General features: G+C 36.2%; 1 protein-coding gene across 2 annotated transcripts in view; it reads right to left on the bottom strand.

Annotated features, from left to right (window-relative positions):
* The window catches only part of LOC111506332 (Adipokinetic hormone receptor), a 330,108-nt gene that overhangs the window by 4,984 nt on the left and 313,700 nt on the right, over positions 1-11,424 (bottom strand). The gene's annotated exons all lie outside the window — the stretch shown is intronic.

Genomic DNA, 11,424 nt, shown 5'->3' on the forward strand with positions numbered 1-11,424 from the left:
GACAAACTTGAAAAAAATACGCGGCAATCTTTTATGTTGTTGCACGTTTTGCTTTATACTAAATTTAGGGCATAGGCATGGCAATGCGTAAAAAGTACATGAGGAGCTATGGACTTTGTTTTAGTTTGAAAACCATTTAAATGGCCGGCCATGATGGCAGCCCCATCATAGGTTTGCGCAATTAACTTTTGCCTAAAATTATAGATGTCACACGTACGAATTAAAAAATCAAACAAATCGTCAGCTGTGCGCCCAGATGAAACATCAAAATAACCCATAAAACGTTCTACCACATTACCATCTTTGACATATCTAAAAACGATTGAAAGTTGTGATGTACAAGTAATATCGGTAGTTTCATCAATTTCCATGCAAAAAAAGGAACACTTTCAATCTCCTTGATTATATTTTCCTTAATAATATATGCCACACTGTCTATAAGCTCATTTTGGATGGTTTTTGAGGTGCCCGAAAAAAGGCTACCGTTTTCCCTAACCTGATTATTAAAAGAAATTATGGCCTCTTTTTGAGCTCTATCTAAAGTTGTAGCTATATTTTGTTTGCTAAACAATTTTAAATTACAAAGACATCAAAAATATTACCAAAAAGCACTGACATAATACAAAACTGCCTGTTCAATACACAAATAACAAATATTACCAAGAAACACTAAAACGATTTACCAAAATATTTTTCAGTCCCGGTTCGTCACGGCATCCCGTTCGAATAATTGAATAAAACACAAACGCAGTCGCACACTAACGGAGACCAACTGGAGGCTAGCCTCTAGCCTCCTCTAACGCTATAATTTCTGCAACTGAAATTACAAATCGGGACGTTTGTCGCTGGTTGGATCGGTTTCGCGAAGATTGTGTTTTTTTAAACGATTGGAGGCTTGGCGCCCTTGCATCGTAGAATAATAATAATAATCATAATGTTTATTCACAGATATATCATTATACACATTTGATAGAGAATTTAGTTGAAAAACAGACAATATCACAAAAGTCACAGAAGTGACTTGTGCGTGATAACATAAATATGACAGATAATAACAATATGAATAACACATAAATAATAATAATAATAATAATTGAAATATTACATTTTCACAATGACATGTTGAAATATCTCAATCATAAAATAAAAAGTATTGAAATATCAATCAATCAGTTTTTAATAATCAAATTTGATGAGGTATAATTAGATCCAAACTAAAACTTTTACAAATGAATCAACAGTCGAACAGAACCAATGAAACCGGGGTACATAGAAAATATCCTATATATTGGTGTACTGATTTTTACGAAAGCGTTGAAGGGCCACACAAAAATATTTTTTTCGATTTGTATAATTCTGACTTTCATCTCAGAATTCTGACTTGTAAGTCAGAATTCTGACTTGTATCTCAGAATTCTGACTTGCAAGTCAAAATTCTGACTTGTATCTCAGAATTCTGACTTGCAAGTCAGAATTCTGACTTGTATTTCAGAATTCTGACTTGTATCTCAGAATTCTGACTTGTAAGTGACTTGTGTGTGCCAGTCTTCACTTACCTACACAGTAGTTTAATGGAGTGAGATCGTCAGAACACAACTACTCCCCTGGCTAATACTACGAAAGGCGTGGGATTGTATCCGATAGGTGTCAGTGCAGGATTCTTCGCAGAAGAAAGGCCTGAATATGTTTTTGGCGATACCGCAATTGTATCTTCAGTTATATCGAAAGAAACGATTCAAACAATGAGAAAAATTTCATAATCTTCATATTTTGATGAATGCAAAAATCTGCCTTATAATACTGAATGTATCATTATTATTCCCTGAGATACAAGTCAGAATTCTGACTTTGTAGTCGACTAGCTTTATGCCTGTATCGTTGTCCGAGTTGATCTGTTATTCAACAGATAAAACGTCCTACCATAGTATTTTGAATCAGTATTTATTACAGTATGTTGTTCTGGGTAGGATGGCAATCATCACTTTCAAAAAAAAACATTTTGTTTTGTATTTAAGTTTGAAAGTGTACGTATAAATTAATATTTTTCATTTATACTGTAAACCATTGAATTTCTAATTAACAAATGTGCTTTTCGATTATTGATTTCTCAGTGATGCCGATCTAGAAAGCGATATTTTTTGAAAATGAACCAATACAACTACAATGGAAAATCCTCAAAACATTACGCGGGGGACATGCTGAATAGCCAGTTTAGTTTTCATTTACAAGGTGATCAATGGAAAAGTTAACTGTATTCAATTTTCATCTAAGCTCTCTCCTAATTTGAAAAAAATAATACAACGTTCTTTATGTTTCTCCAACACCTCAGTCAAATTTAAGTCATAATAGTCCTATTTATCGACTTTGTCGGATTGCCAGTGAATATCTTGTTACAGCAGATTTATTTTTTGACGCAATCTCGATAATCAAAAAATATATAAATGATACTTTATACAGTGCGAGTCTCTAACATGGAACAAATTCACTAATTCTAAGGTGTTGTTTCTTTCGGAAATATGCTCGGACACGTCGATTAGTATTTTAAAGTGCCTTTATTTTAATGCAACAAAAATTATACAGTATGTCTCAAATATGAGATATAACGTCATCGATAATTTTTTTTTAATGACAACCCTTTTTTTTAATGACTTCAACAAGTTGCACATGCCTGCCAAATTTAATTTTTTTACTCCTTGTCCTTTGAAAGATATTCAACAAACATTATCTAATTCAAAAAATGAATTCAAAATCAATAGTCTTTCGTTAACAAGTGTTCAAAATGTTCATTTACTAACTGACAATACCCTAAACGTAACTGAAACTTGTTTTGAACATTTCTGATTACTTCGCCGGAAATTAGCCTACACTCCTGTCTTATTCCTTCTTTTAAATCCTCAATATTTGCCGGTTTGGTTTTAAAAACTTTGCTCTTCAAGTAACCTCATAAGAAAAAGTCCAAAGGTGTTGAATTCGGAGACCTAGGTGGCCATTCATAAGGTCCTCTTCTGCCAATCCATCTGCCTAGATATACATCATTCAGGTACTCACGGACAGGTCTTGCAAAATGAGGAGGCGCGCAGTCCTGTTGAAATCAGATGTTTCTATTTGGCACGTCAGCTTCTATAGGACAAGGAAACAAAATAGCCAAATTCGGAACTAGGTACTTCTGCAAGAATTCTAAATATCTTGCTCCAGTAAGATTTTCTTGGAAGAAAATCGGTCCTATAACTCGATCAGCAACGATCCCTGCCCAAACATTGACTTTTTCTGGATGTTGAGTGTGGCCTTCGCTCATCCAGTGTGGGTTTCTGTCTGCCCAATAACGACAATTTTGACGATTTACCACACCATTCAACAAAAACGTTGATTCCTCAGAAAATATAAGTTTTCTTTATGTACAACATTCCTGTCTAGTAGATCCATCATTTTTTCAGAAAACTGAAGTCTTCCATCTGGATCAGTAAGTTCCTGGAGGATTGTTATTTTATATGGATGACATTTTGCAGCTACAAGAACTCTTGCCACTGAAGATTGGCTAATTTCGAGTTCCTGAGCTATCTGCCTAGTGGGGACATGGGGATTTTCTTCGACAGAGAGAAGAACATTTATTTTGATCTTTTCACTGAGCGCACTCCGACGATGTTCATTTGTTTTTCTTAAATGCCCATTTTCCCAGAATTCTGAGATACAAGTCAGAATTCTGAGATACAAGTCAGAATTCTGAGATACAAGTCAGAATTCTGACTTGCAAGTCAGAATTCTGAGATTCAAGTCAGAATTCCGACTTGCAACTCAGAATTCTGAGATGAAAGTCAGAATTATACAAATCGAAAAAAATATTTTTGTGTAGCCCTTCAACGCTTTCGTAAATTTTGCTGTAAGATGTTATTTTTCGATTTTTTCAATTATATTTGCTTTAACAAAAAGGTGATCCAGATATGTACTAGATTCCCTTTGCTCCCGAGTAGGAGTATTGATTGCCGAAAGAAAACCATGGTCACCAAGAGTATCCAGATAATATTTTAAGACTTGAATATCTGTCAGAAGATCAATGTTTGCATCACCAATAATGAGGCTATAGTCAACATTTTCAGTTTCTCCGTTCAAAATGTCATCTAATTCATTCGAAAAAATTTTAGTATGGCATTTATTATTTCGGGTTGATGGTTTATTCGTTATTCGTTCATGGGCGGTGCGTTTGAGGTTTGTTGATGCGGGATACAGTGTGGTACGTACAACGCAGTGAGTGATAGTGTTTTTTCGGGCATATTATGTATTTATATTGAAAATTAATGGCCTTCTCTGACGAGCCGCCGCTGATCAACACTGATATAAAAAACTTGGCAAGTTGACTTGGGTGACATACCAACAGGCGGTTCCACCCATGTCTCACTTGCGTTCACGTAGTTATTTTTATCAAATACTTTTCTTGGTTTTCACGTTTTGTCATCGAGGACCGCCTGTCTGGTACTTGAATTGAAATCAATATAGAAATGATCGGAACAGTACATATCTATTTATCTTTCGATTATCATGAAATCATTTTCCAGCCGTTTTTGCTATAAACAGCGGACTTATTCAGATTATAAATGAGGCAACCTGACCGTAATGGAGAATATGCTGATCTTCTGGATCTATACCTAACAACAAATCTAGAATTTTACACAGTCACCGTAAGGCCTCTATTGGGATCTTCTGACCACAAACTCATTTTAGTCGTCAAGCAAAGTTTGGCATTACAGATCAGCTGAATGGAAGGATCTTCAAGACAAATTCCGAAATTTCCCCTGAGTATGTTTGTTTCAGTTCTGAAGATTCATCAACTTGTGCTTCTGAAGTCACGGAAGTTATTCTATCATCCATGGGTGCATATATTCCTTTCTCAATGAAACGACCTTCTAACGGCAAACCTTGGTTCAACAAAAATTGTTAATTTCATCTATTCGGACTTCCATCGTCTAATATAAAATAAATTGATTTGAAATCCCTGAAGAAATCTGTAGAAAAATTAAAAAAGATTAACCGAAAAAATACCAATTTTATAAAAAGTTTGGCAAATCCTTTTCTCGCATATGTTCTTATTCTTTTCGGATTTCCGAAACTTGTACATATCTCGCTCAATGTCGCTAGGACACATTTGGTACCAATGTTGAGAACCGCTTTCAAAAATGTGAATTTTGAGAATCCGTCTACAATTACAAAAATATAATTATTATTTTTTTGTAGTTTCCACAAATGGTCCCAAATGATCTGAGTGTAGGGTGTGATGTGGTCTCGCATACTTGGGCATGGAATGCAAAAATCCAAACTTCTCACCATTATTTTCTTTATGATAGACACAATGTAAACATGCATTCATGTGTTTTTTCACGAATCTATTATTTTTTCAAAACAGTCATTTTCCCTAATTCTGTCTATAGTTTTCTCATGAGCAAAGTGACCTACATCATTATGATTAGCTGTTACTATTTGCCACCTACAGTTTTTCGGTACTACCCATCTTCGACCATATGGCGTTACACGATAAACTTTATTTCCCCTATAATCGCATTCCTCAAAAATATTTTAATTATTCACTTTATCACCACTTAACAATATTTCTTTTATTTCTTTGATACAGACATCTTCACCTTGCGCCTCGCACAGATAATCATTTTCGTGTATTTTTTTAACGTTCTCTATTTTCTTTCTCATCTCAAAGTTACGACTGAAGGTGTCTACATGCTGCATTTGTGAACCAGCTTTATGCTGTATTTTAAATGAAAAGTCTTGTAAAAGTAAAACCCACCTGGCTATGCGTGGAACAATTGCTTGTTTACTCAAGGCACTTTTCACGGCGTTGCAATCCGTGAAAATTGTGAACTCATTTTCAAGGAGGTGAAACCTATACTTTTCTAGGGTTTTCATAATTGCAAGTAACTTTAGTTCGAATGAATAATAGTTTTTCTCCGCCTCAGTTGTTTGCTTGCTGAAATACCCAACAGCATTTTCTTTGTTTTCAGACTTTTGAACTAATATTCCTGCGAAGCCTTCCCGACTCGCCTCTGTATAAACTATTATTGGTAGTTTAGGATTGAAAATACATAATACAGGATTTGAGATCTTGAGATTTCGAACAATTTTTGTCGATGAATTGGACCATGCCCAAACGACATTTTTTTATAATTTTGTAAGAGGAGCTGATATTCGAGCAAAGTATTTTATAAATTTTCGAAAAAATCCGATCAGACCCAAAAACTGTCTCAACTGATGTTCAATTTTTTGGTATTGAAAATTTATCAAACGCGTTGGTTTCTACCGTAGATGGAGATACTTTATTGAACGAAATTTTGTAACCCAAATATGTTATTTTCTCCATCAAATATACAGATTCTGACAATTTTAGCGTTAGGCTATAATTTCCCAAAATTTTCAGAACTTCGCTTAGCAGAACTAACCCCTCAGTTTTGGATTTAGATGGTATCAAAATGTCATCAAGATATGGTCTTATGTGAAACTGTCTTAAGGGCTGGAAAATTTCATTCATGAGTTGTTGAGAAACTGAGGGACCATTATATAACTCAAATGGGCTCCTTAGGTATTCATAGTGAATTGATTTCTTATCTAATGGTATCTGCTGATACCCTGAAGCTAGATAGATACTTGTGAAATATCTGTATTTTCCTAAACTTTCGATGATTTCTTATATTGGAGGCATCAGAAAACTATTTTTCACTGTGATTCTATTGAGTGCACAGTAATCGATGACCATCCTCTTCTGACCATCTCTTTTATTAACAAGTGAAGCTGGACTTGAATAAAGGGACTTACTTTCCCGTATTATTTTTGCATCCAACAACTACCTTACCGTTTCCCTGACAATTTGTTTGTCTTTCTCTGAGAAGCGATATGGTCGATGAGTGACAGGCCTATCTGAATTCAACTTTGTAGACAGAAAAACTGAATGTTCTTTTTCCAGGTGCTTCATATCGGATAACATACTTTTTTCATGTTCCACCAAAATTTTGTCAAGTTCCGATTTTTCCTGCTCCAATGAGGAGCAGGAAAACATCATCCACCCTTTGGTAAATGATATTCTGAAATTCAGTGGAATTTGTTTCGATCAGAATATCATTTTCGATATTGTTGTCGTCAACTACGTAATACACTATTTTTAACGAAACTTCGTCAATTTGTGTTAAATTCTCCATATAATGGGTCACTGTTGTTCCAGTTCCCAAAAATCCAGACAATTCAACCATTTGTTCGAGTGGCTTGACCCTCAGCTTAAGTTTTCCAGCTACTTCCGATTTCATAATTGAACAGTCACTCCCAAAATTTTTGAACAGAAATTACAATTTTTATTTTAGTGTCCTCAATTATCCCGATGATATTCGGCTCTTCCACAACAAGAGTAGATTATTTCATCATTTTCCCTGGGACTTCTATTGAAACATTTTGAATGACTACCACTTGATATCGGCTATTGCGAACGGCTCTTGCAGATTTTAGTTGCTACCTGTCTGTATGTTTTATTTTTGAGGTACACCCGCAACATGTTAGGATCCTGAATATTTGACGCTTCCACTGCCAATTTCAAATTATGATCATTCCAGACAAGAGAAACTTTGTCGGAGTCACAAAAGTTCAATCTAAATTTATTGATTTTTGTCAAATGATTGGAATGGAACTTATATAATGAGCATTCTTCTGTTAGCTTATGATTAGCCACCTTCATAAATAGCTCGTAAGCGTTTCTTGTATATTGAAATGTAGAACTTGGTAATTGTATCCATTCCGCCCACGTATTCTGAGACCACCCTAATTCACACTGTATGTAAATTTCATACCATATTTTAGCTGTTCCCTCCAATTTATTTACTACTTGATAAATATCGATCCAATCGGACACTTCCATATTCAGTGGATCAAACTCAGACACTGCACTCGAAAGAACAATACTAGAGCTTGGCTGTACATTGTTCATTTGCGGCATAGTATTTGAACTGGCTACACCTACAGTTTGACTCCTGACTTTTCTCGACTCTTTTCGATGTCGACTCGATTCCTTTGGAGACTTTCTTGCTCTTACTGACATCCTCTTTCGGTTTCGGTTACGATCCTCTTCACTGGAGCTGGAGGAGGATCTGGATGGAGTGCTATTGATTGGTGACAAACGCCTCTTCGATTTCTTTCCCTGTTTTGATATGACACCACACTATTCACACTGTTCACCACTTCTGATGTAGTAGATTGAACAAGATTACGGAATCATACGCGTATTCACACTATAATTGTATATTATAGACTTTTCTACTTCAATTGACAAACGGTAATGGATCGATACTACATTTCCTATCCTATAACAAAATGTAATCGGCACTGTCCCAGTCATCTCAGTGACTAATGCTTAGATAATATATGAGTCACGCTGCTTCGCCACTATTTCCATTAGCGGGTACTGCAATAATATACCAAAAAAGTGTAACGGAATCCAAAAGAATTTGTTTCATTTCATAAACCACGAATACTGTATAATCCTGGTTGATATCCAGCTCAACCATACAACGCGACTTATTGCAGGTATGATCAAACCAACATCTACTAACTGGCTCCCCACGCTTAGCCACATAGCCCCTCCTCACCTTCGTATAGAGCACGCTTTTGTCAGGGTATCCACTTCGATACCCTTGCCCTCTAAACCAAAGGAACCGACTCCGCTCTAGACCCTCTCTAGACGCTCTAGACTCCCCCTCTCAGAACTGGAAAGTCTGTGCATGATGCCGGTTTTGACATAACTGCCCTCTGGCGAGAATAATGGGAGGTCAATGCTCTACTAGCCCACCACAACATGCCTTGCATATCCAGAAAACTACATGGGTTCGACCTACTTACCCCGCAAAACTTGGTCAACCTTAAATAGAATTAGAACCAAATGCGTGAGATGCGCTAACTCACTTTTTGAATGAGGTAAAAACCTTTCCCCAGGTGCGACTGTGGAGATGACATGTAAACAATCAGCCACATCGTTGAAGACTCCCCACAGAAGACCCACACCCTTCGCACTTCCGGACAGCGACTGAGGATGCAATTGAATATATACGTGACTTAGATGTTTGATTGTGAACTCAGTTTTCTGTGTCTTTTTATGCTTTTATACAATTATGTTTGTTATGCTAACTTTTGTTTGTCTAATCATGTGGCTGAGACCATATTATAGATGATTTTTATCGTTATCCACCCGATGATTTGGAAGATATGACCACAGAAAATATGTTGACCAAAGTTACGTTTTATCAAAATTGGTGTTCTGTTCGGTCAACGTACCGCGCGCTTCATCCATTTTACGGTCGCTATAATCACTCTGCCGAGTGGACTATCCGCAACGTGGTGGATGAATTTGAGTTCACTAAACCAACTAACACCCGAATATCGAAGAAACGCAAGATCTGCTGAAAACATCGCCGCTGTCTGTGAAAGTGTGCAGAAGAATCCAAGGCAGTCGACTTTTCACCGCTCACAAAAACTCGGCCTTTCGCAGACTTGGATCTGCCCTTGAACAAAATCCAACTAAATTAGGAACTGAAGGTAATCGTCCATAGATAATATGTGTTTGCTGAATGGGCTCTGGAGCAGTTGGCAACTGATACTAATTCACATCGAAAAATCATCTTTAGAGAGAAGGCACATTTTTGGATGAATGGGTGCGTGAACAAACAACATTGTCGAATTTGGAACGATACCAATCCACATGGTGTGGACTTTGGGCTGGCGGCGTCATCGGTCCATATTTCTTCGAGAACGTCGTTTGCCAGGCCATCACTGTCAATGGCGAGCACTATAGGCCGATCACCAATTTCTTTTGGTTTGAATTGGGTGATCTGGATATCAACGACATTTAGTTTCAACAGGACGGCGCTCAGGCTACACAACTCAGGCTACATTGGATATTCTGCACGAGCGATTTGAGGGCATGGAGGGTGATGTATACTTGCCACCGAGATTATGCGATTTGACCCCGTTAAACTTTTTCTTGTGGGGTTTTCTTGAGTCGTAGGTGTATGCGAATAAGCCACAAACTTCATCGATAATCAAAGCCAATATAACCCATGCCCTCGGTCAAATTCTGACTAATTAATGCGCCAGAGTCATGGAAAATTGGACATTTCCGATGCGCTCCACTCAGAAAAGCCTTGAGGGACATTTAAACGATGTTATATTCCACACATGATGGCATCAATAGGTCTTTCCAACGAATACAAAATTTCACTCATGTTGCACACATTTTGTTTAATTTAAATTCGAAGATAGGAATTCCTTAATGAAAGATCATATAGTTCAATTTGTTCGTTTTTTTCTTTATTGGATCATTTGAGCAAGAACTTTCATTTGAATAGATGAAGTCATGAGGAATGGAAGTCAAAATCAGGTCCGTATTTTAATTTCAAGTCCTTCTTTGGTCGAACCATGATGATGGTTATCATTGACCGAAACATTTAATGTTACATCGAGTGTGATACATTGCTGGATGCACAATGGAAATACCGACGAAAATATGTGTACATATTTGAAAAAAAAAAATTTGAAGGAGACGAAAATTTCTCTTGCATTGTTTTCCATTGAAAAATGAGAGTTCTGAATAGAATTAACAAAATCAGCATTTTTTGTTTTCTTGAAATATCATAAAAACGCCTGATGCTGTTTTCGATTTCAGTAAACAAGTGGTAAAAAACATAGGACGCATTATTTCTTATTTTTCATCTGATTCTCCTACGTGATACGAAACTTTTTTGGTAATTCAACTGAACTCCTAACTTTGAAGGTTTTCGAGATTCCAATAGCGGCTGGATTGAAAATATCAGCCTCTATATGCATAACGTCATAAATTATTTCTAATTGCTTGAAATTATTTGGATCTTTCTGCAGGCGTTTCATTAAATTCGCCATATTATGAGCAATACTTTGAAAATACGATGTTTACCGGGGCAAAATTCGAGAGAATAAACACATCGCAAGCTGGATAATGATTAATCAAAAGAGTGAATACCAACCGTGATCTTGTATGTTTGTTTTTGCACCTCCGGTATAAGTATACAACAGATCGTTGAATTTTGTGCGTTGTAGATTACATTTCATGCCTAAGCTGACCGCACTTGAGGCTTTTAGTGTCTTTTCATTCTTTTGTGCTAGTGAAGGGTGAAACCAGATTCCATAAAAAAGGTCTGACTGGAAACAAAGCATCTTCAAGAGTTTTATTACACTTTTGGGATAGCAACTCCGATGGAGAAAAAGTGAGAATTTCGAGAGAATACAATAAGAACTTTATATTCAAGGAAACTTTTAAATCGATATTTCCACTGAAATTCAACTGTGAAATACGAATTTGAAACGAAGTTATTATTATTTTAGAGTAAAAAAAAATTCAATGAAGAATATATTATCAAA

Source organism: Leptinotarsa decemlineata, unplaced genomic scaffold, assembly GCF_025532065.1.
Source record: "Leptinotarsa decemlineata unplaced genomic scaffold, Ldec_3_MD MMD2_tig00078422_RagTag_RagTag, whole genome shotgun sequence".
Taxonomy (NCBI): Eukaryota; Metazoa; Arthropoda; class Insecta; order Coleoptera; family Chrysomelidae; genus Leptinotarsa; species Leptinotarsa decemlineata.